The sequence below is a fragment of the Chiloscyllium punctatum genome, chromosome 1 (genome assembly GCF_047496795.1).
Source record: "Chiloscyllium punctatum isolate Juve2018m chromosome 1, sChiPun1.3, whole genome shotgun sequence".
Classification (NCBI taxonomy): Eukaryota; Metazoa; Chordata; class Chondrichthyes; order Orectolobiformes; family Hemiscylliidae; genus Chiloscyllium; species Chiloscyllium punctatum.
In genome coordinates, this window is record NC_092739.1 from 173,399,180 (window position 1) to 173,416,282 (window position 17,103).

A 17,103-nucleotide genomic window follows, 5' to 3' on the forward strand; every position below is an offset into this window, starting at 1 on the left:
GGGAGAGAGAGTGGGACAGTGGGATTAGTTTGGGGATTGATACGGGGCTATTGGGAGAGAGAGTGGGGCAGTGGGATTAGTTTGGGGATTGATAGGGGGCTATGGGGAGGGAGAGTGGGGCAGTGGGATTAGTTTGGTGATCGATACAGGGCTATGGGGGAGAGAGAGTGGGGCAGTGGGATTAGTTTGGGGATCGATACAGGGCTATGGGGAGAGAGAGTGGGGCAGTGGGATTAGTTTGGGGATTGATACAGGGCTATGGGGGACAGAGAGTGGGGCAGTGGGATTAGTTTGGGGATTGATAAAGGGCTATGGGGAGAGAGAGTGGGGCAGTGGGATTAGTTTGGGGATCGATACAGGGATATGGGGAGAGAGAGCGGGGCAGTGGGATTAGTTTGGGGATCGACACAGGGCTATGGGGAGAGAGAGCGGGGCAGTGGGATTAGTTTGGGGATCGACACAGGGCTATGGGGAGAGAGAGTGGGGCAGTGGGATTAGTTTGGCGATTGATACAGGGCTGTGGGGAGAGAGAGTGGGGCAGTGGGATTAGTTTGGGGATTTATACAGGGCTATGGGGAGAGAGAGCGGGGCAATGGGATTAGTTTGGGGATCAATACAGGGCTATGGGGAGAGAGAGTGGGGCAGTGGGATTAGTTTGGGGATTGATACAGGGCTATGGGGAGAGAGAGTGGGGCAGTGGCATTAGTTTGGGGATAGATACAGGGTTATGGGGAGAGAGAGTGGGGCAGTGGGATTAGTTTGGGGATCGATACAGGGCTATGGGGGGAGAGAGTGGGGCAGTGGGATTAGTTTGGGGATCGGTACAGGGCTATGGGGAGAGACAGTGGGGCAGTGGGATTAGTTTGGGGATCGATACAGGGCTATGGGGAGAGAGAGCGGGGCAGTGGGATTAGTTTGGGGATCGATACAGGGCTATGGGGAGAGGGAGAGTGGGGCAGTGGGATTAGTTTGGGGATTGATACAGGGCTATGGGGAGAGAGAGCGGGGCAGTCGGATTAGTTTGGGGATTGACATAGGGCTATGGGGAGAGGGAGAGTGGGGCAGTGGGATTAGTTTGGGGATCGATACAGGGCTATGGGGAGAGGGAGAGTGGGGCAGTGGGATTAGTTTGGGGATCGATACAGGGCTATGGGGAGAGAGTGGGGCAGTGGGATTAGTTTGGGGATCGATACAGGGCTATGGGGAGAGGGAGAGTGGGGCAGTGGGATTAGTTTGGGGATCGATACAGGGCTATGGGGAGAGAGAGTGGGGCAGTGGGATTAGTTTGGGGATTGATACAGGGCTATGGGGAGAGAGAGTGGGGCAGTGGGATTAGTTTGGGGATCGATACAGGACTATGGGGAGAGAGAGTGGGGCAGGGGGGATTAGTTTGGATATTGATACAGGGCTATGGGGAAAGAGAGTGGGACAGTGGGATTAGTTTGGTGATTGATACAGGGCTATGGGGAGAGAGAGTGGGGCAGTGGGATTAGTTTGGGGAATGATACACGGCTATGGGGAGAGGGAGAGTGGGGCAGTGGGATTAGTTTGGTGATTGATACAGGGCTATGGGGAGAGAGAGTGGGGCAGTGGGATTAGTTTGAGGATTTATACCGGGCTATGGGGAGAGAGAGCGGGGCAATGGGATTAGTTTGGGGATCGATACAGGGCTATGGGGAGAGAGAGTGGGGCAGTGGAATTAGTTTGGGGATCGATACAGGGCTATGGGGAGAGAGAGTGGGGCAGTGGGATTAGTTTGGGGATAGATACAGGGCTATGGGGAGAGAGAGTGGGGCAGTGGGATTAGTTTGGGGATCGATACAGGGCTATGGGGAGAGAGAGCGGGGCAGTGGGATTAGTTTGGGGATTGATACTGGGGTATGTGGAGAGAGAGTGGGGCAGTGGGATTAGTTTGGGGATCGGTACAGGGCTATGGGGAGAGAGAGTGGGGCAGTGGGATTAGTTTGGGGATCGATACAGGGCTATGGGGAGAGAGAGCGGGGCAGTGGGATTAGTTTGGGGATCGATACAGGGCTATGGGGAGAGGGAGAGTGGGGCAGTGGGATTAGTTTGGGGATTGATACAGGGCTATGGGGAGAGAGAGCGGGGCAGTGGGATTAGTTTGGGGATTGACATAGGGCTATGGGGAGAGGGAGAGTGGGGCAGTGGGATTAGTTTGGGGATCGATACAGGGCTATGGGGAGAGGGAGAGTGGGGCAGTGGGATTAGTTTGGGGATCGATACAGGGCTATGGGGAGAGAGTGGGGCAGTGGGATTAGTTTGGGGATCGATACAGGGCTATGGGGAGAGGGAGAGTGGGGCAGTGGGATTAGTTTGGGGATCGATACAGGGCTATGGGGAGAGAGAGTGGGGCAGGGGGGATTAGTTTGGATATTGATACAGGGCTATGGGGAGAGAGAGTGGGGCAGTGGGATTAGTTTGGGGATTGATACAGGGCTATGGGGAAAGAGAGTGGGACAGTGGGATTAGTTTGGGGATTGATACAGGGGTATGGGGAGAGAGAGTGGGGCAGTGGGATTAGTTTGGGGAATGATACAGGGCTATGGGGAGAGAGAGTGGGGCAGTGGGATTAGTTTGGGGATTGATACAGGGCTATGGGGAGAGAGAGTGGGGCAGTGGGATTAGTTTGGGGATCGATACAGGGCTATGGGGAGAGAGAGTGGGGCAGTGGGATTAGTTTGGGGATCGATACAGGGCTATGGGGGGAGAGAGTGGGGCAGTGGGATTAGTTTGGGGATCGATACAGGGCTATGGGGGGAGAGAGTGGGGCAGTGGGATTAGTTTGGGGATTGATACAGGGCTATGGGGAGAGAGAGTGGGGCAGTGGGATTAGTTTGGGGATCGATACAGGGCTATGGGGAGAGAGTGGGGCAGTGAGATTAGTTTGGGGATCGATACAAGGCTATGGGGAGAGAGAGCGGGGCAGTGGGATTAGTTTGGGGATCGGTACAGGGCTATGGGGAGAGAGAGCGGGGCAGTGGGATTAGTTTGGGGATCGGTACAGGGCTATGGGGAGAGAGAGTGGGGCAGTGGGATTAGTTTGGGGATCGATACAGCGCTCTGGGGAGAGAGAGTGGGGCAGTGGGATTAGTTTGGGGATTGACATAGGGCTATGGGGAGAGGGAGAGTGGGGCAGTGGGATTAGTTTGGGGATTGACATAGGGCTATGGGGAGAGGGAGAGTGGGGCAGTGGGATTAGTTTGGGGATCGATACAGGGCTATGGGGAGAGAGTGGGGCAGTGGGATTAGTTTGGGGATCGATACAGGGCTATGGGGAGAGGGAGCGTGGGGCAGTGGGATTAGTTTGGGGATCGATACAGGGCTATGGGGAGAGAGAGTGGGGTAGGGGGGATTAGTTTGGATACTGATATAGGGCTATGGGGAGAGAGAGTGGGGCAGTGGGATTAGTTTGGGGATTGATACAGGGCTATGGGGAGAGAGAGTGGGGCAGTGGGATTAGTTTGGGGATCGATACAGGGCTATGGGGAGAGAGAGCGGGGCAGTGGGATTAGTTTGCGGATCGATACAGGGCTATTGGGAGAGAGAGTGGGGCAGTGGGATTAGTTTGGGGATTGATAGGGGGCTATGGGGAGGGAGAGTGGGGCAGTGGGATTAGTTTGGTGATCGATACAGGGCTATGGGGGAGAGAGAGTGGGGCAGTGGGATTAGTTTGGGGATCGATACAGGGCTATGGGGAGAGAGAGTGGGGCAGTGGGATTAGTTTGGGGATTGATACGGGGCTATTGGGAGAGAGAGTGGGGCAGTGGGATTAGTTTGGGGATTGATAGGGGGCTATGGGGAGGGAGAGTGGGGCAGTGGGATTAGTTTGGTGATCGATACAGGGCTATGGGGGAGAGAGAGTGGGGCAGTGGGATTAGTTTGGGGATCGATACAGGGCTATGGGGAGAGAGAGTGGGGCAGTGGGATTAGTTTGGGGATTGATACAGGGCTATGGGGGACAGAGAGTGGGGCAGTGGGATTAGTTTGGGGATTGATAAAGGGCTATGGGGAGAGAGAGTGGGGCAGTGGGATTAGTTTGGGGATCGATACAGGGATATGGGGAGAGAGAGCGGGGCAGTGGGATTAGTTTGGGGATCGACACAGGGCTATGGGGAGAGAGAGCGGGGCAGTGGGATTAGTTTGGGGATCGACACAGGGCTATGGGGAGAGAGAGTGGGGCAGTGGGATTAGTTTGGCGATTGATACAGGGCTGTGGGGAGAGAGAGTGGGGCAGTGGGATTAGTTTGGGGATTTATACAGGGCTATGGGGAGAGAGAGCGGGGCAATGGGATTAGTTTGGGGATCAATACAGGGCTATGGGGAGAGAGAGTGGGGCAGTGGGATTAGTTTGGGGATTGATACAGGGCTATGGGGAGAGAGAGTGGGGCAGTGGCATTAGTTTGGGGATAGATACAGGGTTATGGGGAGAGAGAGTGGGGCAGTGGGATTAGTTTGGGGATCGATACAGGGCTATGGGGGGAGAGAGTGGGGCAGTGGGATTAGTTTGGGGATCGGTACAGGGCTATGGGGAGAGACAGTGGGGCAGTGGGATTAGTTTGGGGATCGATACAGGGCTATGGGGAGAGAGAGCGGGGCAGTGGGATTAGTTTGGGGATCGATACAGGGCTATGGGGAGAGGGAGAGTGGGGCAGTGGGATTAGTTTGGGGATTGATACAGGGCTATGGGGAGAGAGAGCGGGGCAGTCGGATTAGTTTGGGGATTGACATAGGGCTATGGGGAGAGGGAGAGTGGGGCAGTGGGATTAGTTTGGGGATCGATACAGGGCTATGGGGAGAGGGAGAGTGGGGCAGTGGGATTAGTTTGGGGATCGATACAGGGCTATGGGGAGAGAGTGGGGCAGTGGGATTAGTTTGGGGATCGATACAGGGCTATGGGGAGAGGGAGAGTGGGGCAGTGGGATTAGTTTGGGGATCGATACAGGGCTATGGGGAGAGAGAGTGGGGCAGTGGGATTAGTTTGGGGATTGATACAGGGCTATGGGGAGAGAGAGTGGGGCAGTGGGATTAGTTTGGGGATCGATACAGGACTATGGGGAGAGAGAGTGGGGCAGGGGGGATTAGTTTGGATATTGATACAGGGCTATGGGGAAAGAGAGTGGGACAGTGGGATTAGTTTGGTGATTGATACAGGGCTATGGGGAGAGAGAGTGGGGCAGTGGGATTAGTTTGGGGAATGATACACGGCTATGGGGAGAGGGAGAGTGGGGCAGTGGGATTAGTTTGGTGATTGATACAGGGCTATGGGGAGAGAGAGTGGGGCAGTGGGATTAGTTTGAGGATTTATACCGGGCTATGGGGAGAGAGAGCGGGGCAATGGGATTAGTTTGGGGATCGATACAGGGCTATGGGGAGAGAGAGTGGGGCAGTGGAATTAGTTTGGGGATCGATACAGGGCTATGGGGAGAGAGAGTGGGGCAGTGGGATTAGTTTGGGGATAGATACAGGGCTATGGGGAGAGAGAGTGGGGCAGTGGGATTAGTTTGGGGATCGATACAGGGCTATGGGGAGAGAGAGCGGGGCAGTGGGATTAGTTTGGGGATTGATACTGGGGTATGTGGAGAGAGAGTGGGGCAGTGGGATTAGTTTGGGGATCGGTACAGGGCTATGGGGAGAGAGAGTGGGGCAGTGGGATTAGTTTGGGGATCGATACAGGGCTATGGGGAGAGAGAGCGGGGCAGTGGGATTAGTTTGGGGATCGATACAGGGCTATGGGGAGAGGGAGAGTGGGGCAGTGGGATTAGTTTGGGGATTGATACAGGGCTATGGGGAGAGAGAGCGGGGCAGTGGGATTAGTTTGGGGATTGACATAGGGCTATGGGGAGAGGGAGAGTGGGGCAGTGGGATTAGTTTGGGGATCGATACAGGGCTATGGGGAGAGGGAGAGTGGGGCAGTGGGATTAGTTTGGGGATCGATACAGGGCTATGGGGAGAGAGTGGGGCAGTGGGATTAGTTTGGGGATCGATACAGGGCTATGGGGAGAGGGAGAGTGGGGCAGTGGGATTAGTTTGGGGATCGATACAGGGCTATGGGGAGAGAGAGTGGGGCAGGGGGGATTAGTTTGGATATTGATACAGGGCTATGGGGAGAGAGAGTGGGGCAGTGGGATTAGTTTGGGGATTGATACAGGGCTATGGGGAAAGAGAGTGGGACAGTGGGATTAGTTTGGGGATTGATACAGGGGTATGGGGAGAGAGAGTGGGGCAGTGGGATTAGTTTGGGGAATGATACAGGGCTATGGGGAGAGAGAGTGGGGCAGTGGGATTAGTTTGGGGATTGATACAGGGCTATGGGGAGAGAGAGTGGGGCAGTGGGATTAGTTTGGGGATCGATACAGGGCTATGGGGAGAGAGAGTGGGGCAGTGGGATTAGTTTGGGGATCGATACAGGGCTATGGGGGGAGAGAGTGGGGCAGTGGGATTAGTTTGGGGATCGATACAGGGCTATGGGGGGAGAGAGTGGGGCAGTGGGATTAGTTTGGGGATTGATACAGGGCTATGGGGAGAGAGAGTGGGGCAGTGGGATTAGTTTGGGGATCGATACAGGGCTATGGGGAGAGAGTGGGGCAGTGAGATTAGTTTGGGGATCGATACAAGGCTATGGGGAGAGAGAGCGGGGCAGTGGGATTAGTTTGGGGATCGGTACAGGGCTATGGGGAGAGAGAGCGGGGCAGTGGGATTAGTTTGGGGATCGGTACAGGGCTATGGGGAGAGAGAGTGGGGCAGTGGGATTAGTTTGGGGATCGATACAGCGCTCTGGGGAGAGAGAGTGGGGCAGTGGGATTAGTTTGGGGATTGACATAGGGCTATGGGGAGAGGGAGAGTGGGGCAGTGGGATTAGTTTGGGGATTGACATAGGGCTATGGGGAGAGGGAGAGTGGGGCAGTGGGATTAGTTTGGGGATCGATACAGGGCTATGGGGAGAGAGTGGGGCAGTGGGATTAGTTTGGGGATCGATACAGGGCTATGGGGAGAGGGAGCGTGGGGCAGTGGGATTAGTTTGGGGATCGATACAGGGCTATGGGGAGAGAGAGTGGGGTAGGGGGGATTAGTTTGGATACTGATATAGGGCTATGGGGAGAGAGAGTGGGGCAGTGGGATTAGTTTGGGGATTGATACAGGGCTATGGGGAGAGAGAGTGGGGCAGTGGGATTAGTTTGGGGATCGATACAGGGCTATGGGGAGAGAGAGCGGGGCAGTGGGATTAGTTTGGGGATCGATTCAGGGCTATGGGGAGAGGGAGAGTGGGGCAGTGGGATTAGTTTGGGGATTGATACAGGGCTATGGGGAGAGAGAGCGGGGCAGTGGGATTAGTTTGGGGATTGACATAGGGCTATGGGGAGAGGGAGAGTGGGGCAGTGGGATTAGTTTGGGGATCGATACAGGGCTATGGGGAGAGAGTGGGGCAGTGGGATTAGTTTGGGGATCGATACAGGGCTATGGGGAGAGGGAGAGTGGGGCAGTGGGATTAGTTTGGGGATCGATACAGGGCTATGTGGAGAGAGAGTGGGGCAGGGGGGATTAGTTTGGATATTGATACAGGGCTATGGGGAGAGAGAGTGGGGCAGTGGGATTAGTTTGGGGATTGATACAGTGCTATGGGGAAAGAGAGTGGGACAGTGGGATTAGTTTGGGGAATGATACAGGGCTATGGGGAGAGAGAGTGGGGCAGTGGGATTAGTTTGGGGATCGATACAGGGCTATGGAGAGAGAGAGAGGGGCAGTGGGATTAGTTTGGGGGTTGACACAGGGCTATGGGGAGAGAGTGGGGCAGTGGGATTAGTTTGGGGATTGATACAGGGTTATGGGGGGAGAGAGTGGGGCAGTGGGATTAGTTTGGGGATCGATACAGGGCTATGGGGAGAGAGAGTGGGGCAGTGGGATTAGTTTGGATATTGATACAGGGCTGTGGGGAGAGAGAGTGGGGCAGTGGGATTAGTTTGGATATTGATACAGGGCTATGGGGAGAGGGAGAGTTGGCGCAGTGGGATTAGTTTGGGGATCGATACAGGGATATGGGGAGAAAGAGCGGGGGCAGTGGGATTAGTTTGGGGATCGATACAGGGCTATGGGGGAGAGAGAGTGGGACAGTGGGATTAGTTTGGGGATCGATAGGGGGCTATGGGGGAGAGAGAGTGGGACAGTGGGATTAGTTTGGGGATCGATACAGGGCTATGGGGAGAGAGAGTGGGGCAGTGGGATTAGTTTGGGGATTGATACGGGGCTATTGGGAGAGAGAGTGGGGCAGTGGGATTAGTTTGGGGATTGATAGGGGGCTATGGGGAGGGAGAGTGGGGCAGTGGGATTAGTTTGGTAATCGATACAGGGCTATGGGGGAGAGAGAGTGGGGCAGTGGGATTAGTTTGGGGATCGATACAGGGCTATGGGGAGAGAGAGTGGGGCAGTGGGATTAGTTTGGGGATTGATACAGGGCTATGGGGGAGAGAGAGTGGGGCAGTGGGATTAGTTTGGGGATTGATAAAGGGCTATGGGGAGAGAGAGTGGGGCAGTGGGATTAGTTTGGGGATTGATACAGGGCTATGGGGGAGAGAGAGTGGGACAGTGGGATTAGTTTGGGGATTGATACGGGGCTATGGGGAGGGAGAGTGGGGCAGTGGGATTAGTTTGGGGATCGATAAAGGGCTACGGGGAGAGAGAGTGGGGCAGTGGGATTAGTTTGGGGATTGATACAGGGCTATGGGGGAGAGAGAGTGGGGCAGTGGGATTAGTTTGGGGATCGATACAGGGCTATGGGGAGAGAGAGTGGGGCAGTGGGATCAGTTTGGTGATTGATAGGGGGCTATGGGGAGGGAGAGTGGGGCAGTGGGATTAGTTTGGGGATCGATACAGGGCTATGGGGAGAGAGAGTGGGGCAGTGGGATTAGTTTGGGGATTGATACAGGGCTATGGGGGAGAGAGAGTGGGGCAGTGGGATTAGTTTGGGAATTGATAAAGGGCTATGGGGAGAGAGAGTGGGGCAGTGGGATTAGTTTGGGGATTGATACAGGGCTATGGGGAGAGAGAGAGTGGGACAGTGGGATTAGTTTGGGGATTGATATAGGACTATGGGGAGAGAGAGTGGGGCAGTGGGATTAGTTTGGGGATTGATACAGGGCTATGGGGAGAGAGAGTGGGGCAGTGGGATTAGTTTGGGGATTGATAGGGGGCTATGGGGAGAGAGAGTGGGACAGTGGGATTAGTTTGGGGATTGATAGGGGGCTATGGGGAGAGAGAGTGGGACAGTGGGATTAGTTTCGGGATTGATACGGGGCTATTGGGAGAGAGAGCGGGGCAGTGGGATTAGTTTGGGGATTGATACAGGGCTATGGGGGAGAGAGAGTGGGGCAGTGGGATTAGTTTGGGGATTGATAAAGGGCTATGGGGAGAGAGAGTGGGGCAGTGGGATTAGTTTGGGGATTGATACAGGGCTATGGGGGAGAGAGAGTGGGACAGTGGGATTAGTTTGGGGATTGACATAGGACTATGGGGAGAGAGAGTGGGGCAGTGGGATTAGTTTGGGGATTGATACGGGGCTATGGGGAGAGAGAGCGGGGCAGTGGGATTAGTTTGGGGATCGACACAGGGCTATGGGGAGAGAGAGCGGGGCAGTGGGATTAGTTTGGGGATCGACACAGGGCTATGGGGAGAGAGAGTGGGGCAGTGGGATTAGTTTGGCGATTGATACAGGGCTGTGGGGAGAGAGAGTGGGGCAGTGGGATTAGTTTGGGGATCGATACAGGGCTAAGGGGAGAGAGAGCGGGGCAGTGGGATTAGTTTGGGGATCGATACAGGGCTAAGGGGAGAGAGAGTGGGGCAGTGGGATTAGTTTGGTGATTGATAGGCGGCAATGGCGGGAGAGAGTGGGGCAGTGGGATTAGTTTGGGGATCGATACAGGGCTATGGGAGAGAGAGTGGGGCAGTGGGATTAGTTTGGGGATTGATACAGGGCTATGGGGAGAGAGAGCGGGGCAGTGGGATTAGTTTGGGGATTGACATAGGGCTATGGGGAGAGGGAGAGTGGGGCAGTGGGATTAGTTTGGGGATCGATACAGGGCTATGGGGAGAGAGTGGGGCAGTGGGATTAGTTTGGGGATCGATACAGGGCTATGGGGAGAGAGAGTGGGGCAGGGGGGATTAGTTTGGATATTGATACAGGGCTATGGGGAGAGAGAGTGGGGCAGTGGGATTAGTTTGGGGATCGATACAGGGCTATGGGGAAAGAGAGTGGGGCAGTGGGATTTGTTTGGGGATCGATACAGGGCTATGGGGAGAGAGAGTGGGACAGTGGGATTAGTTTGGGGATTGATACAGGGCTATGGGGAGAGAGAGTGGGGCAGTGGGATTAGTTTGGGGAATGATACAGGGCTATGGGGAGAGAGAGTGGGGCAGTGGGATTAGTTTGGGGATCGATACAGGGCCTTGGAGAGAGAGAGAGGGGCAGTGGGATTAGTTTGGGGGTTGACACAGGGCTATGGGGAGAGAGTGGGGCAGTGGGATTAGTTTGGGGATTGATACAGGGTTATGGGGGGAGAGAGTGGGGCAGTGGGATTAGTTTGGGGATCGATACAGGGCTATGGGGAGAGAGAGTGGGGCAGTGGGATTAGTTTGGATATTGATACAGGGCTGTGGGGAGAGAGAGTGGGGCAGTGGGATTAGTTTGGGGATCGATACAGGGATATGGGGAGAAAGAGCGGGGGCAGTGGGATCAGTTTGGGGATCGATACAGGGCTATGGGGGAGAGAGAGTGGGACAGTGGGATTAGTTTGGGGATCGATACAGGGCTATGGGGAGAGAGAGTGGGACAGTGGGATTAGTTTGGGGATCGATACAGGGCTATGGGGAGAGAGAGTGGGACAGTGGGATTAGTTTGGGGATTGATACGGGGCTATTGGGAGAGAGAGTGGGGCAGTGGGATTAGTTTGGGGATTGATACAGGGCTATGGGGAGAGAGAGTGGGGCAGTGGGATTAGTTTGGGGATTGATACGGGGCTATGGGGAGAGAGAGCGGGGCAGTGGGATTAGTTTGGGGATCGACACAGGGCTATGGGGAGAGAGAGTGGGGCAGTGGGATTAGTTTGGCGATTGATACAGGGCTGTGGGGAGAGAGAGTGGGGCAGTGGGATTAGTTTGGGGATCGATACAGGGCTAAGGGGAGAGAGAGCGGGGCAGTGGGATTAGTTTGGGGATCGATACAGGGCTAAGGGGAGAGAGAGTGGGGCAGTGGGATTAGTTTGGGGATCGACACAGGGCTATGGGGAGAGAGAGTGGGGCAGTGGGATTAGTTTGGTGATTGATAGGCGGCAATGGCGGGAGAGAGTGGGGCAGTGGGATTAGTTTGGGGATCGATACAGGGCTATGGGAGAGAGAGTGGGGCAGTGGGATTAGTTTGAGGTTCGATACAGGGCTATGGGGAGAGAGAGTGGGGCAGTGGGATTAGTTTGGGGATCGATACAGGGGTATGGGGTGAGAGAGTGGGGCAGTGGGAGCAGTTTGGGGATCGACACAGGGCTATGGGGAGAGAGAGCGGGGCAGTGGGATTAGTTTGGGGATGGATACAGGGCTATGGGGAGAGAGAGCGGGGCAGTGGGATTAGTTTGGGGATTGACATAGGGCTATGGGGAGAGGGAGAGTGGGGCAGTGGGATTAGTTTGGGGATCGATACAGGGCTATGGGGAGAGTGAGAGTGGGGCAGTGGGATTAGTTTGGGGATCGATACAGGGCTATGGGGAGAGAGTGGGGCAGTGGGATTAGTTTGGGGATCGATACAGGGCTATGGGGAGAGGGAGAGTGGGGCAGTGGGATTAGTTTGGGGATCGATACAGGGCTATGGGGAGAGAGAGTGGGGCAGGGGGGATTAGTTTGGGGATTGATACAGGGCTATGGGGAAAGAGAGTGGAACAGTGGGATTAGTTTGGGGATTGAGACTGGGCTATGGGGAGAGAAAGTGGGGCAGTGGGATTAGTTTGGGGATCGGTACAGGGCTATGGGGAGAGAGAGTGGGGCAGTGGGATTAGTTTGGGGATCGATACAGGGCTATGGGGAGAGAGAGTGGGGCAGTGGGATTAGTTTGGGGATTGATACAGGGCTATGGGGAGAGAGAGTGGGGCAGTGGGATTAGTTTGGGGATTGATACAGGGCTATGGGGAGAGGGAGAGTGGGGCAGTGGGATTAATTTGGGGATCGATACAGGGCTATGGGGAGAGAGTGGGGCAGTGGGATTAGTTTGGGGATCGATACAGGGCTATGGGGAGAGAGAGAGTGGGACAGTGGGATTAGTTTGGGGATCGATACAGGGCTATGGGGAGAGAGAGCGGGGCAGTGGGATTAGTTTGGGGATCGATACAGGGCTATGGGGGAGAGAGAGTGGGACAGTGGGATTAGTTTGGGGATCGATACAGGGCTATGGGGAGAGAGAGTGGGGCAGTGGGATTAGTTTGGGGATTGATACAGGGCTATGGGGAGAGAGCGGGGCAGTGGGATTAGTTTGGGGATCGATACACGGCTATGGGGAGAGAGAGTGGGACAGTGGGATTAGTTTGGGGATCGATACAGGGCTATGGGGAGAGAGAGTGGGACAGTGGGATTAGTTTGGGGATTGATACGGGGCTATGGGGAGAGAGAGTGGGGCAGTGGGATTAGTTTGGGGATTGATATAGGACTATGGGGAGAGAGAGTGGGGCAGTGGGATTAGTTTGGGGATCGATACAGGGCTATGGGGAGAGAGAGTGGGACAGTGGGATTAGTTTGGGGATCGATACAGGGCTATGGGGAGAGAGAGTGGGACAGTGGGATTAGTTTGGGGATTGATACGGGGCTATGGGGAGAGAGAGTGGGGCAGTGGGATTAGTTTGGTGATTGATAGGGGGCTATGGGGAGGGAGAGTGGGGCAGTGGGATTAGTTTGGGGATCGATACAGGGCTATGGGGAGAGAGAGTGGGGCAGTGGGATTAGTTTGGTGATTGATAGGGGGCTATGGGGAGGGAGAGTGGGGCAGTGGGATTAGTTTGAGGATTGATACAGGGCTATGGGGGAGAGAGAGTGGGGCAGTGGGATTAATTTGGGGATTGATAAAGGGCTATGGGGAGAGAGAGTGGGGCATTGGGTTAGTTTGGGGATTGATACAGGGCTATGGGGAGAGAGAGTGGGGCAGTGTGATTAGTTTGGGGATCGATACAGGGCTATGGGGAGAGAGAGTGGGGCAGTGGGATTAGTTTGGGGATTGATAGGGGGCAATGGGGGGAGAGAGTGGGGCAGTGGGATTAGTTTGGGGATTGATACAGGGCTATGGGGAGAGAGAGTGGGGCAGTGGGATTAGTTTGGGGATTGATACATGGCTATGGGGAGAGAGAGTGGGGCAGTGTGATTAGTTTGGGGATCGATACAGGGCTATGGGGAGAGAGAGTGGGGCAGTGGGATTAGTTTGGGGATTGATAGGGGGCAATGGGGGGAGAGAGTGGGGCAGTGGGATTAGTTTGGGGATTGATACAGGGCTATGGGGAGAGAGAGTGGGGCAGTGGGATTAGTTTGGGGATTGATACAGGGCTATGAGGAGAGAGAGTGGGGCAGTGGGACTAGTTTGGGGATCGGTACAGGGCTATGGGGAGAGAGAGTGGGGCAGTGGGATTAGTTTGGGGATTGATACAGGGCTATGAGGAGAGAGAGTGTGGCAGTGGGATTAGTTTGGGGATCGGTACAGGGCTATGGGGAGAGAGAGTGGGGCAGTGGGATTAGTTTGGGGATTGATAGGGGGCAATGGGGGGAGAGAGTGGGGCAGTGTGATTAGTTTGGGGATCGATACAGGGCTATGGGGAGAGAGAGTGGGGCAGTGGGATTAGTTTGGGGATTGATACAGGGCTATGGGGAGAGAGAGTGGGGCAGTGGGATTAGTTTGGGGATTGATACAGGGCTATGGGGAGAGAGAGTGGGGCAGTGGGATTAGTTTGGGGATCGGTACAGGGCTATGGGGAGAGAGAGTGGGGCAGTGGGATTTGTTTGGGGATCGATACAGGGCTATGGGGAGAGAGCGCGGGGCAGTGGGATTTGTTTGGGGATTGATACAGGGCTGTGGGGAGAGAGCGCGGGGCAGTGGGATTAGTTTGGGGATTGATACAGGGCTGTGGGGAGAGAGAGCGGGGCAGTGGGATTAGTTTGGGGATCGATACAGGGCTAAGGGGAGAGAGAGTGGGGCAGTGGGATTAGTTTGGGGATCGACACAGGGCTATGGGGAGAGAGAGTGGGGCAGTGGGATTAGTTTGGTGATTGATAGGCGGCAATGGCGGGAGAGCGTGGGGCAGTGGGATTAGTTTGGGGATCGATACAGGGCTACGGGAGAGAGAGTGGGGCAGTGGGATTAGTTTGGGGATTGATACAGGGCTATGGGGAGAGAGAGTGGGGCAGTGGGATTAGTTTGGGGATCGATACAGGGGTATGGGGAGAGAGAGTGGGGCAGTGGGAGCAGTTTGGGGATCGACACAGGGCTATGGGGAGAGAGAGTGGGGCAGTGGGATTAGTTTGGAGATCGATACAGGGCTATGGGGAGAGAGAGTGGGGCAGTGGGATTAGTTTGGGGATTGATACAGGGCTATGGGGAGAGGGAGCGGGGCAGTGGGATTAGTTTGGGGATCGACACAGGGCTGTGGGGAGAGAGAGTGGGGCAGTGGGATTAGTTTGGGGATGGATACAGGGGTATGAGGAGAGAGAGCGGGGCAGTGGGATTAGTTTGGGGATTGATAGGGGGCTATGGGGAGGGAGAGTGGGGCAGTGGGATTAGTTTGGGGATTGATACAGGGCTATGGGGAGAGAGAGCGGGGCAGTGGGATTAGTTTGGGGATCGACACAGGGCTGTGGGGAGAGAGAGTGGGGCAGTGGGATTAGTTTGGGGATGGATACAGGGCTATGGGGAGAGAGAGTGGGGCAGTGGGATTAGTTTGGGGATTGATAGGGGGCTATGGGGAGGGAGAGTGGGGCAGTGGGATTAGTTTGGGGATCGACACAGGGCTATGGGGAGAAAGAGTGGGGCAGTGGGATTAGTTTGGGGATCGATACAGGGCTTTGGGTAGAGAGAGTGGGGCAGTGGGATTAGTTTGGGGATCGGTACAGGGCGATGGGGAGAGAGAGTGGGGCAGTGGGATTAGTTTGGGGATCGATACAGGGATATGGGGAGAAAGAGCGGGGGCAGTGGGATTAGTTTGGGGATCGATACAGGGCTATGGGGAGAGAGAGTGGGGCAGTGGGATTAGTTTGGGGATCGATACAGGGCTATGGAGAGAGAGAGTGGGGCAGTGGGATTAGTTTGGGGGTTGACACAGGGCTATGGGGAGAGAGTGGGGCAGTGGGATTAGTTTGGATATTGATACAGGGCTGTGGGGAGAGAGAGTGGGGCAGTGGGATTAGTTTGGATATTGATACAGGGCTGTGGGGAGAGAGAGTGGGGCAGTGGGATTAGTTTGGGGATTGATACAGGGCTATGGGGAGAGAGAGTGGGACAGTGGGATTAGTTTGGGGATCGATACAGGGCTATGGGGAGTGAGTGGGGCAGTGGGATTAGTTTGGGGATCGATACAGGGATATGGGGAGAGAGAGTGGGGTAGTGGGATTAGTTTGGGGATTGATACAGGGCTATGGGGAGAGAGAGCGGGGCAGTGGGATTAGTTTGGGGATCGACACAGGGCTATGGGGAGAGAGAGCGGGGCAGTGGGATTAGTTTGGGGATCGACACAGGGATATGGGGAGAGAGAGTGGGGCAGTGGGATTAGTTTGGCGATTGATACAGGGCTGTGGGGAGAGAGAGTGGGGCAGTGGGATTAGTTTGGGGATTTATACAGGGCTATGGGGAGAGAGAGCGGGGCAATGGGATTAGTTTGGGGATCGATACAGGGCTATGGGGAGAGAGAGTGGGGCAGTGGGATTAGTTTGGGGATTGATACAGGGCTATGGGGAGAGAGAGTGGGGCAGTGGGATTAGTTTGGGGATAGATACAGGGCTATGGGGAGAGAGAGTGGGGCAGTGGGATTAGTTTGGGGATCGATACAGGGCTATGGGGGGAGAGAGTGGGGCAGTGGGATTAGTTTGGGGATTGATACAGGGCTATGGGGAGAGAGAGCGGGGCAGTCGGATTAGTTTGGGGATCGATACAGGGCTATGGGGGGAGAGAGTGGGGCAGTGGGATTAGTTTGGGGATCGATACAGGGCTATGGGGAGAGAGTGGGGCAGTGGGATTAGTTTGGGGATCGATACAGGGCTATGGGGAGAGGGAGAGTGGGGCAGTGGGATTAGTTTGGGGGTTGACACAGGGCTATGGGGAGAGAGAGTGGGGCAGGGGGGATTAGTTTGGATACTGATACAGGGCTATGGGGAGAGAGAGAGTGGGGCAGTGGGATTAGTTTGGGGATTGATACAGGGCTATGGGGAGAGAGAGCGGGGCAGTGGGATTAGTTTGGGGATTGACATAGGGCTATGGGGAGAGGGAGAGTGGGGCAGTGGGATTAGTTTGGGGATCGATACAGGGCTATGGGGAGAGAGTGGGGCAGTGGGATTAGTTTGGGGATCGATACAGGGCTATGGGGAGAGGGAGAGTGGGGCAGTGGGATTAGTTTGGGGATTGATAAAGGGCTATGGGGAGAGAGAGTGGGGCAGTTGGATTAGTTTGGCGATTGATACAGGGCTATGGGGAGAGAGAGTGGGGCAGTGGGATTAGTTTGGCGATTGATACAGGGCTATGGGGAGAGAGAGTGGGGCAGTGGGATTAGTTTGGCGATTGATACAGGGCTATGGGGAGAGAGAGTGGGGCAGTGGGATTAGTTTGGAGATTGATAGGGGGCTATGGGGCGAGAGAGTGGGGCAGTGGGATTAGTTTGGGGATCGATACAGGGCTATGGGGGAGAGAGAGTGGGGCAGTGGGATTAGCTTGGGGATTGATACAGGGCTATGGAGAGAGAGAGTGGGACAGTGGGATTAGTTTGGGGATCGATACAGGGCTATGGGGGAGAGAGAGTGGGGCAGTGGGATTAGTTTGGGGATCGATACAGGGCTATGGGGAGAGAGAGCGGGGCAGTGGGATTAGTT